The sequence below is a fragment of the Pagrus pagrus genome (genome assembly GCF_965226575.1).
Source record: "Pagrus pagrus genome assembly, chromosome: 5".
NCBI lineage: Eukaryota > Metazoa > Chordata > Actinopteri > Spariformes > Sparidae > Pagrus > Pagrus pagrus.
In genome coordinates, this window is record NC_140189.1 from 16,434,682 (window position 1) to 16,458,719 (window position 24,038).

Below are 24,038 nucleotides of genomic sequence, written 5' to 3' on the forward strand. Positions count from 1 at the left end.
GGCATATCCATCACAAAACAATCGTCCAAATTATAAATGTGAGCGGGCAGAAGTGAAGCTGCTGAGGCACATATAGGCTGGGATGATGAAAAGCAGAGCAAAAATGGTGCTCACAGCTGATAGAAGATGGAGTGTGACAGTAATTTATTGCTGCAGTGGGCCTGGTTTGTGATAGCACCTGCAGATCATCTCATCATATCTATTTTCCTTTGCTAAATTAGCCGCCTAATGATTCTGACCCGTGCTCTATATGTGTGCGCTGCATCCGTTTGGGTATTTACAGCCAGTCGGTAGCTGGTACAAACAACTTGTGAATGACAGGGGTTCTAATGATGCAGTTTATTATTTCCCCAAAGCATAGCACGCGCGGGGCTACAAACAACCATTTTGACAGCTGCTTCAGTCTATCTGCCTCTCTGCCTGTCTCGCTATATCCCCAACACAACACGGCACTATGCATCTCCTACCAACAATGGGTTTTGGCACTTTCCATCAGTTTCATCACTGGTTCTCTTTAATGCGGGCTGCGAGTCCAGCGGTTCATGAAAGGGGAGCACGGCGAGACAGAAGGCCTTCTAGTGCTCCTCTGACATACACATTACCAGTGTATTTGTCATGTGGATCTGGGTTGTCAATACTGCCAGACAGCTCCTTGGAACGATGACTGCCAGAAGATTTTAATGGATTTTGATCAGGAGTTCAAAGACCTCCAGAGTTCCTGAGAGCGTAGCCCCACGGTGGAGAGCTGTGTGTTCCTGCGACTCCATGTTTGCCTGCAGAGTCCTAATGGCAGGCACATTACACCTCCAGCAGCCGGGTAAATGCTGTTTTAAAAGAGCATCTCCTCTTCTGCCTCGACACATCTCACTGAGACATCTCCTTGACAACCGGCTCAATACAGGGATTTGAAATGTCACAGTTTTTACTGTAATTCTTTTTTATCATCGTGGTCTGTAGAGGAGAGATAATAGATGTGGAGAGGGGGGAAGAGCGGTGGCCTTGCTGTGAGTTAGACATAGACCTCGCATATTATTTGAGAAAACATGACAACTAGAAAGCGAAAGTGACGTTTCGTATCATGGGAGCGCCCGTAAGACACCCAGTATGGAGCTTTCATGGTGGGGAAAGTTTGCAGAGTAGAACCAGTCAACGTTTTATTGGATAATAAGCGTCATTAGAGCTGCAGATGCTCGTAGAGTGCATTTCAGATGTAATGTCAGTTGCATTATATCTGATGTCATCAGATTAGAATGTAAATTGCATTAAAGTGACATAACCTAATTAAATAGTATCCCATCTAGTCAGAGGAAACAAATAGGAGACCATATAATAAGACCACGTTTGCTGATCCAATTATTCCTGCCCTATTTGGATGACATGGAAGCGCAGCTTGAGCGTGTTGGGAGGAATGGGGAGCACAGAGGTGGATTTAGAGCCGGTACTCCATAAAAGCGGTGTGAGAGTGAAGGGAAAGCTACCGTTGCTGCTGTGAATGCTAAAATGGAGTCTGGTGAGAATAAGTTTGATGGGAAGCTGTCCAGATATCCCTTCCTTCTTCCCCGATTGTGAGCAACCCACGCCTATTTCGTGTGACACATCTGCTAAAACCCGACTGATTGGGATGTATCAGACCTTAGGAGACAGATCAGTGATGCACCCGCGCCTTAATGCCACTTGGAGCCTTAGCAGTAAAATCGGATTTTAAGTATCCCTGCACTACTTCACTTCACAGCTGGAGGCAGTTTCCGCTGAGCATCATTTAGTCTGGTACATGCAAACTGCAAAGCCAACACAGTTTTTCTCCTCGGAACTCTGCGTTCCTCGTAGGCTGTAATCGATTGGCCGCTGATCAATCCCTCCGCCATAGAACACAAGGTGAATGTTACATTCTGTAACTAGAAACTAACAATCATCCTCTCATCTCCTCTGCTGCACTTGTCTTTGCCGAGTTTTCTCGCCATCTCCCTCTTTATTTCCTCCTCCCTCCCTCGCCTCCTACTCTAAAAGACTCCCTCTATCTTTTCCCAGTCCTCCTCTTTTTTTCATTTCTTTCTCTCTAACCCCCCCCTCCTAGCTCCATCCCTCTCCAGGGTGACGTTGCTGAAGGGGTTTCTCTCATTCTGTAATGAGGGATCTTGGATCAATGCTGTCAACAATGCTCACCGGCTGCAGCTCCAGCATTACAGTATTATTCTGCCCTCGCAGTGGATGCCTGATCTCCAGGGGTGTTAAGAGTTAACTAGGGTATTCTTCCACTGGAAGGGTGTTAGGGATGTGCTCCATCACTCTCTCCCTCTGTTCTCCACCAGCGCTCCGGCTCCACCCAGTCAGCCGAACAGCTCGCAAGTGTCTCACAGGAGACAGAGCCGACCATTTATTGAAATCTTTTTTTAAATGACAAAGCTTTGACCTTTCCGATGCACGCTTTCCACAGCCATAAATTCTCACAGATTTCATTTTACATTTCCTCCAAAGCATTCTCAACCAAATTACACCTCCGCAGCCTTCAACCTACAGGCGAGGATCCGGTATTTCCATCTTCAATTATGACTTTTTTACTTTCGGATGGCACTTTTGGAGGCAGATAAGTGTTTTGGAAGTTCTAAAAAGGGTGGTATAATCTGTCCCGGAAAACACACACATTTTGACAGCAGTTTCAAAGGCTGTCCTTTTCTAAGCCTGTCATCAGTTTCCCATCTGAAAGAGGAAAGGGAAGAAAAGAAGCGAGCATGGAGAGGTATCTATTGATTAATCGCTAACAGTAAGAGCCCCGATGTGCGAGCGATGTGAACCAGTTTCAGTGTGTTGACAGATGAAACAGCTATATAACCTCACCCCCGTGACACATTCTCCTTCAAGCCTTTCTCTTGTAATTAGTCATATCCCTGAAAGGGCATGACATTAATAAATTCTACATCCAAACCACATGTATAAACTGAGGGGGATTTGAAGGAAAGCAATATTTTTAACCAGCGGTGCTGTGACATTCAATAGCTAGTGAAGAGCAGGTGGAGATTGCACTACAGAGGACACAGAGCGATACAGGGAGAGGACATCACTGCACCAAAGACAGGCAGCGAGCACGTGATGCAGGAATTATTGATTTATAAGGCATATCTTTATCCTTACTGTATGCATGAAAGTGAAGAGAACATCAAGAGCATCACTCGATCACCTTGAACAATGGAATCAAGTCTTTGTTCTGAGCTTTAACAAAGCACCAACACACACTCACACACATGCTCTTTGGTCCCCAAATCAGGGCTAAAAAAAAAAGCTTTTTCCTTTGGACCCCTAAAATCTGAGGATTGTTCCTGTAAGGATCAAAGTGTATGTGTATGTTTCAGTGGCTTTTGTATTTAGGTGTGTGTAGTGTTGAGTGCTTTCGTCAGTCTGTGCAAAAAGCCCTCAGATACCGCATGCCACCCTAAGGCATGGGCACTTCTCCTCTTCTCCTTTTTTCACCGTACACTTCTTGCTCTTGCTCCCCTGCTTACCTGTGACAGGAGCGCCTTTCAAACGCACCTCATTGCATTTCAAACGCCAGTGACTCCCACTCCCGTTTCTAAGACTCCCACACACACGTACACGCACGCAGCTGTCAGCTGCCCAAATATTGTATATCCCCTGGCCTTCTCTCCCACCCCTTCCTGAACTAACTCCTCCACAACCTCGAGTTGTTGAGAAAATAATATTTTATGCATGCCACAGCAGCCCACACACAGATACAGCTTATGAAAGACATACCGAACCTACTTCGCTGCCAACGTTTGTGTGCGTGTCGTGCATGTCTCTCTCTCTCTCTGTTCACGTATATTTGTGTGCAGCTCGTTTTTATATGCTAAATTAAGAGAGACTTAAATGCAGCTCTTGTATTTTAATGCAAGAACACATAGCGCATAGCTTGTTTTGCTGTGTCTGAGGGATCAATATGCATTATGTAAATACTCTCTCTATAAAACTTAGGGGTACAAAAGGCCATAGGAGTCTAGTTTTGGCAATGGCAACCCGATCTCGAGAGAATTAATCGTAGCAACACAGTCGAATGGATTCTGCCTACATACCTAAGCATTTGTCAGAGCAGGAGAGGACACAGTACAATGAATTTGCATCTGTTTGAAGTGGTATTATTAATTCATGCCAATGAGACTTTGCAACAGGGAGACAGGGGAAAAAATTTGAAAGGGGGGAAAAAGTCCCAGTAAGCACAGGGAGTGTTTGATCTTGTTGTGTCGTCTTGTTCCTGTTCTGCTTGTGAAAACTATATTGTTGTCCAAGTATCTTTAGGTGGCCCGTATTGACTGAGCGCTGTGCGAACAACAGGCTGCTATACGCTTGGGCCCTATCTTATTTAATCAGCATGCGTCGAGCTGAATGACGAGCTATTATCACCGACCACCCATCGACTGCTGCTCAGCTTCTCAAACAGCCATAGCAAAAGGTCAAACACTGATAATGAGTAGACAGAAAGAGCTATTCCTAATTAGACATGAATGTAAAATTTGAATGGGAAATTAGGCTGGCATGCACAAGTGAGAGATGCAGCACGTCCATCTGGCAATTTATTCCAGCTGTACTCAATATTTACTCTTCTCTTTGTTTTTCGTCTCTCAACAGGTGCTCTTGAGTGCATGTGTGTGCGGCGCCAGAGAGAGAGAGCGTGTTTGTGTGCGTCTACATTCATATTTAAGCATCCACAGGGTGTGCTTGTGGATGTACCTGCATGTGGATAAGGTTGCAATTGCATGTGGTATCCCACATGTGGGCGTGCTGCGCCGGTGTGTAGATGCTGGCACAGCCGTTTCCCCTCGGAGTAGGGAAGCGGGTGGTGTTGGGGGGGGTGACAAATATACTGGTGGCACATTATCAGCAGCAACACAAACAGGGGCTGGCAGTAGCCCAGCTGTTAGAAGGGGTCTTTATTTGTGTATGTGTGTGACTCTGCGTTTGAATCAAAAGGGAAGAGAAGCAAGAGAAGGGTAATGCCAAGGAGGGAGGTTTTTCGCCTGCGGGGAGAAGGGTAATTACATGAGAGCACATAGAAGATAAAATATATTAATGGTATTACTGGTCAGCGGGTGCTGTCCTTGGGGTGTCCTGGAGACACATATCAAGCATGTTCTGGTAATGCTGTTGATTTAAATCTATCCTACAACAAACACAGTACTTCCACAGCCCATTTTCCGCCTGTTTCTGCGTGATCTAATAAAGCAGTCATTGCAGTCTGAGTAAAGTAGCCATCTTTCAACCAGAGAGCTTTAGCTCAAGCCCCAGTGACAGCGAGCATTTACCTTGCTTAAGTGTCCTTGAGCATTTTACTTAATCCCCACCTGCTCTAGGGGCGCTGTTGTGGTGCTAACCTGTGCTCCGTGTGGAGGCAAGTGGAACATGAATTTCTCCTTCAGGAACCGGAGCTCCAGCAGGAGCAGCTACACTCTGAGAGCTCTGTCCGTGGTGCTGAAATCCAACGGCAGAAATCCAGACATACGCTGCATCTCGTTTCCATTTTACACACTAAGTGCAAATGGTTCTCAGTATGCAGAGCATTCGCACTGATAAAGTGCTGAAATTAAGCACACTCAAAGATAACAGAATGCATACTAAACTCACTTGTATTCGAGTGTGCTGTTGATGGACACCATTATCCCACAATGCAGTGCACAAATGAATTGGAGGAGCTGTTTGCGGTTGGAATAAAATTAAAACAATTTGTGGTAGAGCTGCAAGAGGATCCCAGAAAAGCATGTTTTTTTAAATGGGTGCTTCATCGATTTTTACACATGAAGTTCAGTTTACTCATCACCAGGAGTGAGAGTGTTAAAATAGTTGAATAATGGCTCTGTGGCTCAGGAGGAATAGCTTTCCACATTTAGAAAAAGTAACCTTTACGATGGTCGGGGTTATCCTGGCTCGGGCTTGAGATGTAAGAATTTTTAGTGTGGAGTGTGAAAGATCTGGGAATTTAGGAAGCAGGGGGGGTTTAATGAAAAAGGCTGTTGAGTTGCATTATGGGATATTTAGGATCCAGCCTTTCTGGAGCTTGACTCTTACTCCAGGCTAAAAGTCAAGATATCTCAGTCTTGCTGCTTCAGTTTTTACAGTTCTTTTATAATAATCTGCCTCTCACAAGTAACCCAGCTTTATGGAAGTGACATAAAAATCAGTGGGTGCCATTTTTGAAGTAAAATGCTTTTTGTGTTATACTTGATAATGGTTGTTTGGTCTCAGTTTGACTGATGCCTGATTGATGTGAATCTCTTGTTCGTTCAGACCTCTTCACAATGTTATATTCCTACCGCCCTCAAAACCAGTACCAAAACCTTAAGTAGTCGAATACTGTACACTATGAGTATTTAGTGTGGAATTAGGACCAAAGTAATAAAGTACTTTATTTGTGACTATATGATACTTATCAATTCTTAAAGGCTTCCTTTCAGTGTGTTATATCGGTTTTTGTGCATGTAAAAGGTCTTGAAAGGTCATAAAGTCGATGTCCACACTCATGAGAGCTCCTCTCTCCCACAGAAAACACTGCTCCTGAAGTGCCTGAAACACCTCAGCAGTAGTCGCCTTTCATTCTGGGACTTCACACTATGACAGAGTCAGACATTGGCATATTTTCTAGCGCCTAGTTTGGCACATAAGAATTAATACTGTATAGCTGCTGTGTTGTTGTTAGCGGTTCTGGCTCAGGTGTGTGTGAGTTGACCAATCAGAGCAGACTGGGTAAAAGAGCCTTAAAGAGACAGGAGCTAAAAGAGAGTGTTTCAGACAGATGGGCAATACAGTGCTGAAGCAATGGACACTATGAGAAAAGTAATGTGTTTTTTGAAGCATGTAGATTTTTTCTAGTAGTAACCCAATAAAAAAAAATGAAATTGAAAATGAGAAGAAAAACACATCTCCTTTAAAATATCAACATTTTAAAAGGTGAGTGGAAAAGATGATCTTAATATTGACAGGTACGGTTATCATTGACTCCTTAACCTCTCCAGAAATTTGTCATAGCTTTTAAAGACTGCCAATTTCATGTAAGATGGCTTTTCAGTGATACCAGATAAACCACTGGTCCTTGAAAGAAGCTCTATGACTCAGACTGAAATGTCTGTCTTTCCAAGGGATCAAGTTATTCAAGCAGATTAATAATGTATTGACCAGAAAGTCACAATTCATGTAGTTTTATAAAATTCTAGCTCTGCCTTGGTCTCTGGGCCACACTCTCAATACGTTCTTTTTGCACCGTTTGTCTATTTAAATGTATCACAAAGAGAATTCAGCTGTGACTGCCTTTGGCTCCGAATTACTCCGAAGAGTGTGGATGGGTTAGAGAACAACCATAGTTTCTTGACTTACGTGACTTATCAATTCAGCTCTGAATGATCATGTTCCCGCTGCTTCAGAGCCTTGAGACGGAGGATTTTTTTTTTCTCTCTTTGTGTTTAGAATTTCTTCATATATTAAAGATAAATGCATCTGTTCAAATGTTTTCATCTCTTTTACAAAGAGGGCTATGAGCCAAAACAGTTTGATTTCCTGCTTAAAAGCCCTGAAAACACATTTCCTCAGACAGCTTATTTTATTTTTCATAAACTTTGTCAGGAGCACATTAGGTTATCTAAACCATGAGGTTTTTGTATGTGTTTTATTTGTTTGTGCTCTTATCTCTGGTTTGAGATGGGTAGGTCTCATTTAAACAGTGTGATGTCAGGCATTTCTGTACATCACTCAGAATTTGGCAACATTTGAATGAGAATCTGCTGACAGCTGTGGGGTTGTTTGCTGATGCTGCAGGGCCATGAAACCTAATTAAACCACAACCACACAGACCAAAGTTTTTAAGTGTTATAACCTTGTTTTGTTTTGTTTTTTAATTTCACTTTGATTGTTTCTAATTTAATTATGAATATTTATTAATAGAAAAAACACAAAAAATCTGGATTTTTTTAACCTGGGTACTTTAGTTACATGCTTTGGTGTGTAAATGATTAATACAGTCCAGCAGATCGCCTCAGCTGGCAGCCGTGACACAGCTGCAAGGGCTGCAATGTAATCCTTTGGGGCAACCACGACTTTCAAAGTCAGATCCACTAAAAGTGCTTGATTTTGCCATTGACAGCCTGAGGTTGTTATTTTAAGTGTCTGACAACATTATAGAAACAAGTCCTACAGAGGGAGTCCTTTTATATAACTAATGAGATCAGTTTTGTTACCAAAAACAAAGTCTCCTTCAAGGAGAAGTCTCGTTCTGAAATCTCACGAGAGGTGAGTTGCTGCAGCAATACAACGGTGGAAACGTGAGTCAGCGAGTTTGAGAGAGGAGTTTGGAGTTTACTTAGAGGAACTGCCAGCAAGAATTTATTTCCAAATTCATGGCTAGATATTTAACTGATTTTGACAATCTAGATGAGGCAACAGCTGTAACTGCTCACCTCGCTCACCGACTGAGGCGATCTACTGGACCGATTCCAAAACTTTTGGCAGAATCATTCACACCAGGTTTAAAAATACCGTAATTCCCCTTTAAAGAATTGGTTCACAAGTGTTAACGTCTGTGCCATGTGAATCATATAATCAGTCCTTCTGTTCACATTGACCACTGAAAGATCCCTCCTGAAATCATTTTACAATGAAAGTGATGGTGGACTGTGGTCCCTGGTCCATAGAAGCTAACATAAGTTTTCAGCAGTCTGAGTTATACATATCAACCTGATATCTTCCAAAGTTCCTGTCTTTTTAGTGCAGAGTTTCCTTTGTGTTTCTGTGGAGAGTGGTTCCTTGCTGAACTACAGTGGGAGGATATCAACACAAAGAGAGAATTTTGTGCAATGCAGACTTTAACTTTTGAAAATATGGACTTGATTTGTTGACTCAGGCTGCTGAAGACCCATAATACAATATATTATTATTATATAAGGAGTGTGGATTTGTCCACCATCACTTACAATGGAAGCGCATTATGAAGGGATCTCTTAATAGACATGGAAAATAGGAGGAATGATTTCAGCAGTCATAGTTTTGAGTTTTACTCTGCTCGTTCATCATTCATTTATTCAGTGTGGCTGTCTGTACATACATGTTAATTTGTGACCCTGCCCCTCCCCCTCCCGCCAGAAGAATCACCTCACCTGCTCGATCTCACCTGTTTCTCATTCCCTCCATTCGCTCCCTTGTATAATCACCAGTCCTTTTCCACTCTCTGCCAGACTGTCTTTGTGCCTTAGCTTTCAGCACTCTGATTATTACCTGCCTGTTTTTTGATCCTGAGCTAGTTTTTGACCCAGTCTGTGTATTTCGGATTCTGCCTTGGCCTGACCCCCTTTGTTCTTTGTTTGACAGCAGGGATTTTTGGTCTCCTTGAACTTTCCTACCTCTCTCTTAACGTCTTACATCTGCCTGATGAGTCGTGCTCTCAGGTTCCTTTTTTTGAACTGTGACATAACCTGATGTGACCTTCACGAGGGCACCTGACTGTTGTTTGTCGGGACTTGAAAGATTATGAACCAATTCCTTGAAGACAGTGAGATGAAAAGACATTTATAAAGAAGCGTTATCTTACTTTCTACATAATGTTGATTTAATTCTATGCAACACATTTAATATTCCTGTATTAAATGTCCTGTTTTTTTCTTGCACAGTTAGCGTCACAAAAATATCTTTTTGCTTGTTTGATCGATATCCTCATTTTGAACTCAGTGGCCTTTCTGTACATTTATCCAATAAAGATGATTTGGAGTGAGCACTGTTGACTGTTAGCTCAGAGGTCATAGTAGCTAGCAGACTGTCTCTTGTGTTCAGATGTTAGTTAGCAAAAACTTCCATCCCCCGATCTATCTTCTTCAATAGATCGGGGGGTCTAGTCTTCTTCAATACAGCATGATGTTCATTTTGTAACTGATGTCTCATTTAGAGTGAAACAGCTGATAAATCAGTGTGCTCTTGAGGGTGTGGCTACTTTGTGATTGACAAGTTGGTACCAGGGCATGTCCTGACCTTAACCCTCCAAATCTCCACCCTCTTGTGCAAATGTTTCCACGTCTGGCTCCAAAAAACAAGATTGAGCCTTTTCAAACAGGAATCAACAAACCAGTGGGTGATGTCACAGTGGGTTTACACATGTGAGTGATCCAATTAAAATGTTCATATTTATTATGTAAATATATTCTGTTTCACTAGGAAATACGCCATGTAATGGAAGCTCAAGACACTCTATAACTTCCATGTGACCGTGTCGCTTGAAGTTCAAAATCAAGTTTTCAGTTTCTTCAAAAAGTGTGTCAAATTAAAAATAACAGAAGTGGTATTTTATTTATGGAGCGTTCTGTTCTGTGGCACAAAAAACCCTGCAGCCTCATGCCAAGTTTGATGGGAACAAGAAGTGAAGGGGCAGGTCCAGCTTGAAAGTCCAGGGTATTGAGTTGCATCCACGTAGAGAGAATGTGTGTTTGTGCGTGTGTGTGTGTGCATGGATGGTAACTTCAAAACACATCAATTGATAATGCTGTGGACTGGATTTGAATGAATGTGTCAATGTTGAAACCATCACTTTGATGCAGAAGGCATCAATGATCGCAGAGGGGTGAGATTACGGTGCTGTGGATCTGTGATGAGGCATCAGTTGGGAAGGTGTGAAACACTTCTCCGTTAACACTTTCACACGCAGCCTGTCAGTGTAATGAAAGCCTACAACCCAAGGCAGTGATGGACACGCGCACACACACACGCACACATACCGTAAACTCTTCTGTCACTTGGATTTAACCTCGTTAAATTGTTTCACGGATATTTTTCTGAGTGGAGACGGATTTTCTGCCTGACATGTGATTGGTGAGTTAATTAAGACACTGACATTATTAAAGCCAAGAGCGGCTGCGGCATGTTTTTATTAATTCACCATCTGACCTTTCCAGCGGATTCAAGCTAACACCTGTTATATTTACCATTACTGTGTCACACGCTGGAAACATTAACAGGAAACGGAGAAAACATTAATTCAGCTGGTAAAAATCTCACACAAAAGCTGCATTGACTTTCCAGTGTGGTTCTTGTGTCCTTTTTCTGACCGTGAGCCCCATGGAGCAGTCAAAGTGCTTTTAAAAAAAGGGAAATCAAAGCAATTCAAACCCAGCACTCTCTCTCTCTCTCTCTCTCTCACACACACACACGCTGGCATTTCTTTGTGTGTACAGCGTGCGAGAGGTCTGTAATAAAGCAATTGTGCGAGATTTAAAAACAGCATTTTGTTTGAATATTACTTTTCAGAAGTGGTTGGGACTTTGAATAGGAGAAATATGACATTTACATAAATACAAAAAAAAAAAAGTAATTTCCAGAACCAATTTCCCACATGTACGAGCTCAGCTTGAAGAGCTCACAGCCTGTAATATTAGGCAACAAAATTATTCATTGATTGAAAAAAAAACCCACAGCGTCACACAATACAAGGCCTTGGGCAGTAAACTTATGAACCAATGAGACTCAAAGGGCAGTGATGACAAACTATGCTGCTGGGATCCCTTACTCTCTAGTCAATCCAATGACTTTGCCTTTGGCCAAAAGTCATGAAATGACACTTTGTTATCAGGTGTTGGGGAGCCAACATTTAGACAGTTTATTCCATGAGCAGAAACATTAAAAAATGTTATCCAACCCTTTTGTTCAAATTCCCCAAACTATTCATATTTGACTGCAGGGGAAAAGTTAAAATGGGTATGTTTTCAACCTGAAGCGTTGTTGGATGAGAAAAGCCTTGTAAGAGTGTCGCAGTGATAAACCCAATATAAACTAGAATGGCACTCAGTAGAGCGCATATCTCCGCCAAGGCCCAACAGTTCCCTTCTGTACATACAACGTTTTTTTGTCCATGCTTGATTCCCTGAGATATTATCGAAAATGTCTAAAAACACCTGATCTCTATCTGTCTTAATGTTAAAGAAAATGAGAAAAAAATCTTGGATCCATCCCTTTATCTGGACCTGCACCAAAAGTGAATGGGGTCTATTCTGGGCCAATTTCCATCTGCCATGCAAGCCTTTTTGACATATACTCAGTTGAAACAGTACAGAGACAATATTTCAAACATTGTACCTCATCAAATTCATCGATTTTTATACACTTATGTGTATTCTGAATTTGTTGCCAGCTACACATTTCAACCAAGTGACGACATGGGCCTAACCTTACTTTAGGTGTTGTTAGGAATGAGTTATGAAATCATCAAACATGCATTATAGATTAATGAGACGTGTAGACTTAACGTGAACGACAATTAAACAGTATGTAAACTAATGTGTGACCCAGGGATTTCCTACCCGTAGGTTCTTGTCACCAAAACATTTTGATTCTGTCTATAGGTCGACTAAGGAAGAAGCTTATTACGGACCATATTCATGTTTGTTGTGACCTCTAGCGGCTGTGGTGATTATCACAGCTGCAAAGGAGAAAGTGAGAAGAAGTAGTAAAGAGAGTGAAAAGCCCACATAGGTTGGGGATGGATGGTCGGGTTAAACAAACACAGGACTTTCATTCAGGAGACAGCTGGTCAGGCACAGAGTGAACCCAGAAGTCAACTGTGAGCTCTGTTTACTTAGGATCATAGTGAAGTCACGTCCCATACATAAAGCTATGTAAGTTACTTGGGTAACATATAGGTAACCTAACCAAACTATGAGCATAGGATGAAGGTCCAACCCACCTGTCACTGGTACACTGACATGTTCATGTTGTTTTTGGGAACGATGATATATGTTGTTTTGGGAGTCACTGACAATTGACCTATTCAGCCGTTTCGGTATGAGGCTGTGTTCGATTGTCATTACTAATGCGTTACTAATGTCAAATACTAAGCAGCACTTAACATTGTAACTGACGGAGAGGGAGCTAGTTTAATACTTGTGGTTATTTTAATCTTTTACACAGAATCACATTATATAAGCTGATAAAATATGATGTAAAAAATCTCAAATCTACAAAGTAACTAATGGCTATCACATAAGTGGAGTAGAAATGCAATGTTTCTGTCTAATACAATGATTGAAATATGTAGTAGTACTTACTGTTAATAAATGGACATCGAAATGTGTACTGTAGTGTAAAAGTATCTAGTTATTTTCCAGCACTGCATCAATAAAAGATTTTGGAGTTACAGCGTCTTTGCACCATCAAAACACCGGGTAATGTTTGGAGGAATGGTGATCATCTCCGCAGGGAGTTCAAAGACGCTAAGAGAATCGAAGCCAAGGCTTACAGACTGGTGGCCCAACACCTGACACAGACACTTAATGATGCTTTTACGTCCAATTTGCCACCCATCTGTGTTGCCTTATCCGTGGTAGATGATTGGATGAACACCAACCACTTTCTTCACCCACATTACTCAAGAAAAATAAAAGATCAGAACAGGGCGCCACACTAAAGCAACACTGACTGGCCACCTCGCAGTGCCTGCCTTTTGATTCCGGACCCCAAGGGCCAGTCTGGCTGGATGAGACAGACTGACACAGACTGGTGATGGCATTACTGATTCAGTGGCTCCAAGCAAGGTGGTGAAAAGCAGAGTTTTTTTTATTTATTTATCTTTTGGAGAAGGGCTTAACCAGTCAGTATGAACAACAGCACAGCACTACGCACTATCTGTGTGTGTGGCTCCGTTGAAAATAGCAGGTTATGAAACGCACTGAATCACTTGGCAAACCACAAAAATAGTACAGCATGACTGTTCGACATGTCGTTTTTTTTCTTGTTTCTTTACACATGCTGAATAAAGGATGATGCAAAGAACATTTTGTTGATTCATAACAGCAGTATCCATGTTATTGCTTGTGTTTTTTACTTATTTGCTCATTCGTTGCTTGTTTTTTCTGTTTTCTTTGGAAGGATGTGTGCAGGTTGAACAGACAGAGGGAAAGACAAATACATACAGATCATACATACATACATAGGCAGGAATGGCTGCATTTCTGAATGTGTGACTGTATGTTTCTGGGGAAACACACACACACGCAAACACTCCCTCCATTATTCTCATGTACTGCATATGAGATAGAGTGCAGCATTCAGACTGAAAGGTCTGCCCCGATGATATGATGATATGTAGCAGAAAACGCATGGAGCACAGAGCACCAGAGGTCCCTGAACCACAGAGACTGCTTTGCAGGCGACCAAAGGCATATCTGCAGGCAGCTACATCACACGCTCGTATCTGTCTGGAGCTGGTGTACATCATCGTGAGCTCTGTAACACTGGGTACTGAAACATCCAAACGCTCTGATTCCCAGCGGAGCACCGCTTTCTCTTCAACAAAGCCTGAACATATTGCATTACAATACCGGGAGTATGAAACAGCAATGTATCTGTTGGAGGTTTGTGTTGTGCCTTAAAGATAACTTGAATAAATTGAGCTCTACCAAGTGTAGTAGAAGGTGGTCTTTGGTTGTTTGAGCTCCACCGTGGTGCACCCTGAAAGCAGAGGAGGGGGAAATAAATCTGTAAACAGTGTTAATCACCAGAACAGAATAATGTGATTTGCTCATAATGAGAAAGGGTGTAGCATATCACACTAAGAGCTATGATTACTGACATCTCACTGAGTCCTGATGTAGCAGAACTAATTCATACATACAAATGTATGTCTAAAAAAAACATGAATTCACTTCAGGCTAACTAATAATCAAACAAACCAATGAGCAGTGAAACACCCAGATGATGTGTTGAGTCCGACTAAGCTAGGCTTCTTACCATGATAATACAGCTTAGTCAATATAGCCAGGAGCTGTGTTGTACACATCTTCATCTGTGGAGTCTGATTTCATTCACACCAGGCTGTGAAACATTTAGAAAAATGTAAGTCAGATCAAGTTTTAAAGTCAAATTGTGCTCATTTTCAGGTTCATAATTGTATTTTGGATAGCTCCCCCGAAAAAATAAAAACAAAAACATAAAAAAACAAATGAAAGGGTCAACGATGTCATATTGTCATTTCAGTTGTTCTGATTGATTCACAACATTGACTCACACTTGTCCTTGTGATTATTTTCTTTTTTTCACCAGATTGTAGAGTATCAATGAAAAGGAAGAAAAACATCCTTTCATTTTTGGAACAGCTAAAAATGTAAAACTTAACGATGCTGTTGTTAAAAATAATGTTATAAAGCTTCATCAGATCCGCGCCCTTTGCATGCACGTCTTAGGTGCAATCTGGTACTTAAACAAATAGCTCTATACCCCTGATGGTGAAGTTGTGTGATGTCAAGAAGTCACAGAATTAAAGGCAAGACCACTGACGAGACGTTTCAGGAGCAGTGTTTTGGGAGAGAGGAGCTTCTGTTGGTGTGGACTTTCTTTTTACGTGCACAAAAACATATATAAAACACCTAAGGGAAGGAAAATACGAAAACGCATAATCGGTCTCCTTTAAGAGAAAGATTAAGCCTGGGAGCAAGATCTTCATCCCTTTTCAAATAAGGCCAACAAGATCGCTTTAAACTTGATTTCCTTTGTTTCCTTTGCTAATGACATTTGCAAACTCAACAAGTGAGGTCACAGTACGCGAGACATTTCACATCCATGTTGATTCTGTACTAACTTCTCGAGCAGAGCTTAAACAGAATTTACCTATGGACGAGACGTGTTGACTTTAATTAATGAACAGTTTAAACCGGAATCCATTCACATTTTGGGCACGTATGCGAATGACAATTAGTGTAAGCTCATTGTGAGCTTAAATTCCCTGACTGTCAATACTGCAGACGACTAGGCACGTAAGAAGTGCAAGGGTCACAACTGCTGTGCACAGACAATGGATGCAGTGCAATAATTGTGTCTGCTCTCCAGGAATATTTAGGTCTAATAGAGAAGTGCTTTCGTATGCACTTCTGTGTCAGCAGCTAAAGACACAAAAAGTGGGAATTAGGGCAGTGCACCGTTGTCACAGTTTACAATATAACCCAACAATTAGCACTGCTACTTGTTATCCCCAGTGTCCAGTGTGTTAATAGTCTTGGGCAGGTTCCAGTATTCCATTACTGAATAATTGGACAGCATAGTGGGCCATCACTGAGCCCCTTGCTCTTGCCAACGGAGAGGTGAAAGCCTTATTGATCCTGTGTCTGAATCTCTGATCAATCACCCCAAATCAGCCCCCAGGGAGGAGGGAAGGAAAACAGGTGACAAAGAATATCTCTATGACTATGTATGTATTAATCACAACAGGGGGGGGAAGTGATGCGCTCAGCATCACAAACAGCCAGTTTTCTCGCTGAATCCTCAAGTGATGTGAAGTTGCATCGAACCTACGTAGGAGTGTGTGTGCGAGGACAGCTTGGTCAAGTGCTCGGCGTGCTCGGTAAAGCCGCCCTGACTCTCCAGGTGACTCAGTGGCAGAGGAGCCTGCTGTGGCTTCCTGTAATTGAGTTAAATAAATGATTACGTTTCCAGTGGCGGTTGCCGCGGCCTTCAGCTTTATGCCTGGCTAGAGCCACAGCCGATTTAATTAATTTTTAATTAGGAGGGAAAATTGCAAGCCTATTCCACCGGGACCTTTAAGACATCTGTGCATTAGAGATAACATTCTTAAATACCCTGAGCCTCCCAACAGTGGAGGCTTTGAGGGCAGCGTGGCTCGCACAGTCCAGGGCAATGGGAGGTAGACGGGGTGCTGTGAAAGTTTCTGCGTGCGTGTCCGTTGCGCTCGACGTGATCGGGGTTTGCTGATCGTTAGTGTGAATGTCGCTGAGCCGCAGTGTGCTTTAAGCCTCGGACCTGAGGAGATTTGGTCCATCCATCAGTCATACAGTTTCATGTCACTGTCACACGCAGCTTTAATTGAGTGATTGATTGAACTTTCCCTCCTCCTTTTACACACAAACACGGCACACCATTCATTTGCACGCACACGCAGGCCCACTCTCCCCTGATGAATATGTGGCGCTGTCCTATTTTGCTTCTTGCCATGTAATCCCTCACACACTTAGCCTTTGCATGCTGTGGCCCAGGCTTGATGTATGGCAGTCATGGTGTGTAAGAATGTAACAGGCGGATGTTCAACAGCCTGTTGGAAGATGTTTTACAGCCCTGGCGAGCAGTATGTTGTCACAATGTGTTCAATATCACAACGCATCAAAATTTACTGCAGGCTTCCAGCACTTTCCATTCATTGTACTTTATCGCTATGGCGACACACATTGATCTTGGCAAATAATACTTTTTATTATTGAACATTACCCCATGCACTCCATAATCAGATTTATTTCCTGTCCAGCATGTCTGCGCCGAGGCATATGAGAAGATATCAGAGTAGATATAAAGGAGAGAAATTCTGTCTGATACTTGGCGTGATAATATCCACGGAGAACACTTTATCTGAGAGGGAGAGACGGTATTTACGTTTGTTGTGCTTGAGAAAAACACCTGACCTTCTCTTGGTGATACAGACTGACAAGTTCTTAGAGAAATATGGGCACTGATAGCAAAAACGCCTCACATTTGATCTTGCAGGGTGTCACGGACCAGCTGATCATTTGCTTACTAGATTACTGAAGCAAATAGGCTTGTGAAGACGGGAAAAAAAGAGGAGATAATGCTGGTCAACAAGTGTAAAAGTGGGGAAAATTGCAAAATCAATCCGCAATTAATGAATTTCAAAAAGCTGATTGGACCATTAAAAGAGGTCAGGATTAGTCTCTTCTGTCTAGAGCAGCACTGTACTGCACTCTTCCATTTTGTTACATTAACAAATGTGTTTTTGGAGGAAGCATTTCGTTGGAAGAGCTGATGGCAGAGCATGGAAGTGCCTAATTAGGCTGCTGTCCAGGAGGCTGTAGTGTGTGTGAGAAACGCCCCGTCTCTGGCATTTAATCTAAGCCTGTCACATCCACTTTGCCTCCCCCTCAGCCCCCAGAAGCACTCTGAGCGCACGGCTGAGGGGACACCTGAATGCATCGCTGTAATTTTCTCTTTGCGGGATTCACGGTGATATGCCTCTCACATGACACCGGCTGACGGTCCTGCGGGCTGATCCCTGCTTTGCTCTTGAAATAATGAATGAAGTACCACGGTATGCTGGGACCAGCTTGTTTTGGTGTGTTTATGTGTGTGTATGTGAAACAGAAGTGAGAGAAAAAACGCTATGACAGGTAGAGAATCAGTTATAATTGGACAAAGCAAACACTGAGTGCCACCCAATGATTCATTTTCCCAGTTTTGTTTTTGCCTAGTGACAGACTTGTAAATTGAATTGTGTCCTATTGATCGCAACATATCAATGAGACGTAGAATGAAGACAGCACGAAACTGCAAGACAAACACTGCGTCAAAGGGAGGGGGGGCAGAGGAAAACAATGAGCAGCCTGGTGACACAACAAGAGAGGCTTGAACTTGTTATTTGTCAAGTCCTGTACGTGTAACTCTTTGTCTTTCAGTGGTAAGATGAATAAACAGAAAGGGTCGTGGTTCAGTGCAGGTTTTAAAGGGCTGATTCATCCAAATGACAAAAAGACAGATAGATATCTGCTCCTGAGAAATGTGAAAGAATTTCATAAAAACACATTGAAGCACCAACATTTCTTTACAGCATTGCTGTCCACAGTACTATCTATAATCTGCAACTTGCTATAAACAGTTTTTGTTCATAGACAAATGTTGTCCGTGGTAAAGAGTGGGTTAGGATGTGCGATAATCCACTCAATCAGCTGAATATCAGCATCAACACCAAAGCCCCTATGTCTTCTCAAAGGTAACATAATGATGTAAAGTCACATTATATCGATGTCATGATCTACACGGACACATCACATTTTACATAGTCACATCTTAGGTTAGCTAATGTTAGCAGAACGCTACCTAACTAGCTGGCTAACATAAAACGATTAGCTAACATTATATCAAGAGGCATTAGCATAATATCAGATCACCAACGTAGGTTAGGTTTGCTTCCTCCTTATTTGTGTGATAATGTTAAATCATTTGGAAAAGGACAGATGGCTTATTTTTAAGATGACATGAATTATCGTTTGCCAGAAAAGTTTAAGGTCTCGTTTTTGCTGAGACCGGAGTGACTTGGCCTCAGTTTGCGTTGTTTTGCCATGTTTCATAAAACTTTACATTATGAATTTATCTTTCCATTGCATACTTTAGTCCTTGCTGTGGATGAATGTCAAAACCGTTAGTTCTTGACATTCTGTTAAATGTAAAATGTTTTTAAACTAAAATTTTAACTGTATGTATATATGTATATGTATATACATATATATATGTGTATATATGTATATGTATGTACATATATATATATATATATATACACATATACATATATTATCATATATATGTATATATATAGAGAGAGAGAGAGACTACGAACAGGTGGGTTCCCTCAATTGTTGAAATTAGCTTTTTTTACATGTGAATTGTGAATATATATACAATATATACATTGTATATATATGTATATATACAATGTGAATACATATAAGTATGTATATATGTATATGTATATACATATATACATATGTATATATATAAATATATACATATATACATACAACAGGTGGGTTCCCTCAATTTTTGAAATTAGCTTGTTTTACATGTGAATTCACACATTTACACATACAATTGTTTGTTTTGAAATGTGAACCAAAACTTTAACATTTAAAAAAAAAAAAAAAAAAAGTAATTGGTATTTTTCACATCTGAATGAAAATTGTGAGAAGATTTTTACACGTGAATAAGACACATGTGATTGTCTGTTTTGCAATAACGCAATAATGTCACGTGACCACTGGAAATTTTCACAAGAGATTGCCGTTTCTCACATTTGAAGGAAATGTATTTACTGATTCCAGCCTCATCATCTGTATTCCCCCTGTTCAAGTCCTGGGAGACTGCTGCAAACATAAAGCAAAACACTTTGCGGTGTCAGTGCAGGTTTCCATGTGTTTACCCGAGGGGATCCTGCCGGTGTCTCTCATGTGTCACTGACTGCATTAACACTTGCAGGTGTAACCTATAGCGGGGGCCCCTGTTAACTCGTCAGCCGGCCACCTTTACAGTGGATCCTTCTCAGTGGTGCTGGGCTTTAATAGATGATAATCACAGTAGGACGTAGGAGGGTGGTCTGACACGATTTTAATAGCTTCAGATGGATGTGTCTGTTTGTACAGCAGGACAAGGAAAAGTGGCAGCGACATCAGCACCTACTCACACTGACTCCGAGGTGACCTTCTCCGTAGAAACAGGGAAATGTCATCTCAATTAGGCCAATCACATGCTCTGTTTGTGTCAAGGCTGGCCAAAGGGACGCGCTGAGGAGTTTTGACAGCTGGATTGCTCCATTAGAAACAATTTGATTTGGATTTTTTGGAACAATCAAATGCTGATTCATTCTGTCTGCAGTTAAATACACTGGTGGAATAAATGGCTCTCTGCAATCTAAGCCCATTTATCCCTTTTAGAGTCTGTCACATTTATTTGTGATTGCAGGGGAAAGATTATAAATAAATTGACATCCTTATGGTTTGAGTTGAAATAAAAGAGTTTAGAGTGCAACTGAATTCATCTTCGCATGTGACACCAACCAAATGTTAGCTCCCCCAAAGAGACTATCATTTAAATGCTTCAGGTGCCCTGTCACGGCATTTCTAATTTTAGTTTTAATCACTGAGCTGATATATCTGCATTGTTAAATCAGAGACTTCATATACCTGTTAAACCGGATCGTTAATCAACTGGTAATCATTCCAATATTCATTTTCTCCCTGGCATGAAAAGCCTCCCGGATACTTAGATATGCACGCATGAGCACACAGACGCACACACATGCACACAAACACACGCATATTCCTGTCTCTTTCTCCCTCAAACACACAAACATACACTTGCTCGAGCTGGAGCGTTGCACCCTCACACGCCTATTAAACAACAGAGAATGGTGACCTTGGTTTCACACAGAATATGAAATAAGCTGGGCCATTATTTCGTTAATGCAGAGTACGTGTAGCCCTTCAAGCACTTTAGTTTCTGCCTTAACATTTAACCATTCTTTATTGCTTGCTGACTAGGCTCAAGACAGCAAGGTCAATTACCAAGGGTTCCCCTCAGAAGGTGCTTTACCTAGCTCATCATTTTGCATAAAGTCTTCAAAAGTAACCATAATGACCCTTGTAAACGCCAGGCGGAGGGATTAAAGACAATTCCTTTTGTTTTGATACACTACTGTTTTGCGATTTTAGCCGGGGCCGGGGAATAAAATGCGGGGGGAGAGTGCTGTAAAAAGGTTTTAAGATCTCGCTGTATTAAAATATTCAACATGCTGCCTTGAACAGAGGGTCACTACATGAAAAATGTTATAGAGCACATTATTTAAGGCTTCGGGAAAAGAATATCCGTCTCCCCCAGGCCACATTTTGGAGGAGAATATGAGGTATGTCTGCAATTCGCAGCGCAGTTTAAGCCCGGACGGAAGAGAAGATTGTAAACAGCAAATACCCGTGAAATTATTTGTGCAGGGCCCGTCTTAATGACATCAGGTAACACAACACTAATCCACCCTTCCCCTTCCGCACCCCCCTTGCTGCACAAACTTGCTCAAAATCTACCTCATAAATGTATGCATGTGCACGCAAAATTGCACATATACACATTTGGCTCATAAATTTCAAACCTTGCACTACCTGCAGTAATCACGCCGGCCATGCGTGAAGTGTTCTACCCCCCGACTGTCAGAGCCTTAATCAAAGGTCACACATGAGAGAGAAAAAAATGCACCACTGTAATTGTTACATGCCTAATTTAGTAGAACATTGCATGAGCTTTGGGCTGTTGTCCGCCATTGATTTATGTTATTGCAGCCCTATTGACTTTCATAACAGTATTCAGTGAGCTATTCCCCTCTAATGTTTACTACACTGGGTATGCCTATTACATCATATACAATAAATGAAATGTACTGGACCTACATGATGGGAGCTGTTGCTACTTATTGCCTAAGATAAAAATGTTTGTCTCACAGGAAGCTGAATTGCCAGAGAGCCTCATGCCACGACAGCTGTAATGTAATGCTTTAGAAGAGGAACGATATTAGAGGAATTTTTCATCTATTGTCCTCTGACAACTACATCTGGCTCCCCCCAAAGGCATTGGAAAGCGCGAATTTGAAAAGCAGTCGTGGCTGACGTTATTTCGCCTCCTATTTGCAGCCACCCCTGCACACTGGAAACTAATTAACTGGACATTTAGTTCTGTCGGAAGCCTGCAACTAAACGCCCAAAGTTCAGCTTCTCACAACTCGAAAAGAAATCATTCTTAAGCTGCGGTTAACAAAAATGTCATTTATGAAAGGAAAGGCTTTAATATGCGCTTCTGCTCACATTTAAATTTGCACCATTCACAGCTCGCTTCAACTTAATGGACTTTTAAGTAAAGACAGCTTTAGAAAAGGCTAGCGTACAATGCTTGAATTTTTAGTTTTTATTTCAGACGTGATCTTGAAGTGCACACAAAAATATGTCTTTTGGTTTTTGGCTTTGGTGGCAGCTTGTTTTTTTTTTTTTTGTCCATTTTTATTTGGTGTTAACAAGGTCAGAAAATGAACGCGGGGCTAATGCCACTGGTGAAAGACAGAGGTGAGAATGAATGATGTAGAATATTGACTAAGATGCAACTTCTGGAATAAAAATGCGGCGCCATCGATTTACTATTTAAGTTCCTCATTGAACCTAATGCTCCCTACCTTGACACTAAAAGGGTGAGGACTTGGAAAACAGATGGGAATCCACTCAGGCTGAAGTCTGCCTGCCTGGTGGAAGCACTATTGAATCCAACATCTCAAACACAAATAGCTGCTTTGACACCGCTAAACATAACCCTCCTCGTGTTCAACATCATATTGACAAACATCGCTGGAGTCGGGCTTATTGGCCCTGGCTTCCCCTGCTGCTGTTCTGGGTGTGTTTGATGAGGCCGTCGTGTTAGCTCAGCCTCTCACACAGAAATCATTGGGTGCTATCCTGCCTCGCAGGGTGTAAAAAGCACTTCCCTGTGCTGTCCTCTCTTGTACCGTGCGCTAGTATGAAAAAAACAAATATCCTTTTCAAAAAGCTTCAAAGGTGTTGTAAAAGCAGAGAGCGACAGCGGATCGGCAGAAGTAAGCCCCAGTCCCGGTAATTTGCCTCAGGCTCCGTGTGGTTTCAATCATTGTCAATCATTTAGTTTAATGCACTTCGGAAGACCGGGGAGGACCGGTGTCACCGCTCTGAGCTGCACAGCCTCCTACCTCTGCTCCGCACAGGAAGACGAAAACAACAAACATGCACTCTAAATCACAGGCTCCTCTGAATATAATTACTATTCTCTGGGTAATTCCCCAAACCCTTTTGTTCCTCTGCCTTCGCTCTCTTTAGATGTGCTCATTTGAATAGGAAGCAAAAAATCGTGTTCCTTTAATATATGATGTGTTTTCTTCCTTGGACATTATTATGGAGCCCCGTACAGAATGGTTGTAGGAATAAAAACGTCACAGAACATAAAGCTCCGACATACCGTAGGGCTGCAGACACTGACTATGCTAATGAATGCTCCATGCAGCCTCATTATGAGCCGTGGAGAGAGGTCGTTTTTCTTGGCTATTTTCCTGATGAAGTATTGCTGGAGGTGGGGAAGTGGGTTGAGGTCTGTGGTGCGCCTCTTCAGAGGATTGTAAAGCAAGGAAAAACCTTGAGAGAACGAAGAGAGAGCTATCATTAGTTTCATGTGGTTGATGTATATTAAAGGTCTCCGTGTGTGTCTCCTGCAGGGTGTTTGTGTTCACCATTTCGGTTTACCAGTTGGTGACAAATGAACGGCAAATTAGTTTAAGATTAAAAATCTGTGGGCATTTTATGGACATAATTATGGCTCGAGTTTCCCTGCCACTCCAGGGACCTCGTGTGGTTTGAATTCCCATCCAGCGAGAGGAAAAAACAGACATCCTGTTTTCTTTTTTCTTCAATGTGATCCACATGGCCTACAAATTAGATGAGTGAGTGCACCATCCATAATTTTATGCACAAGTT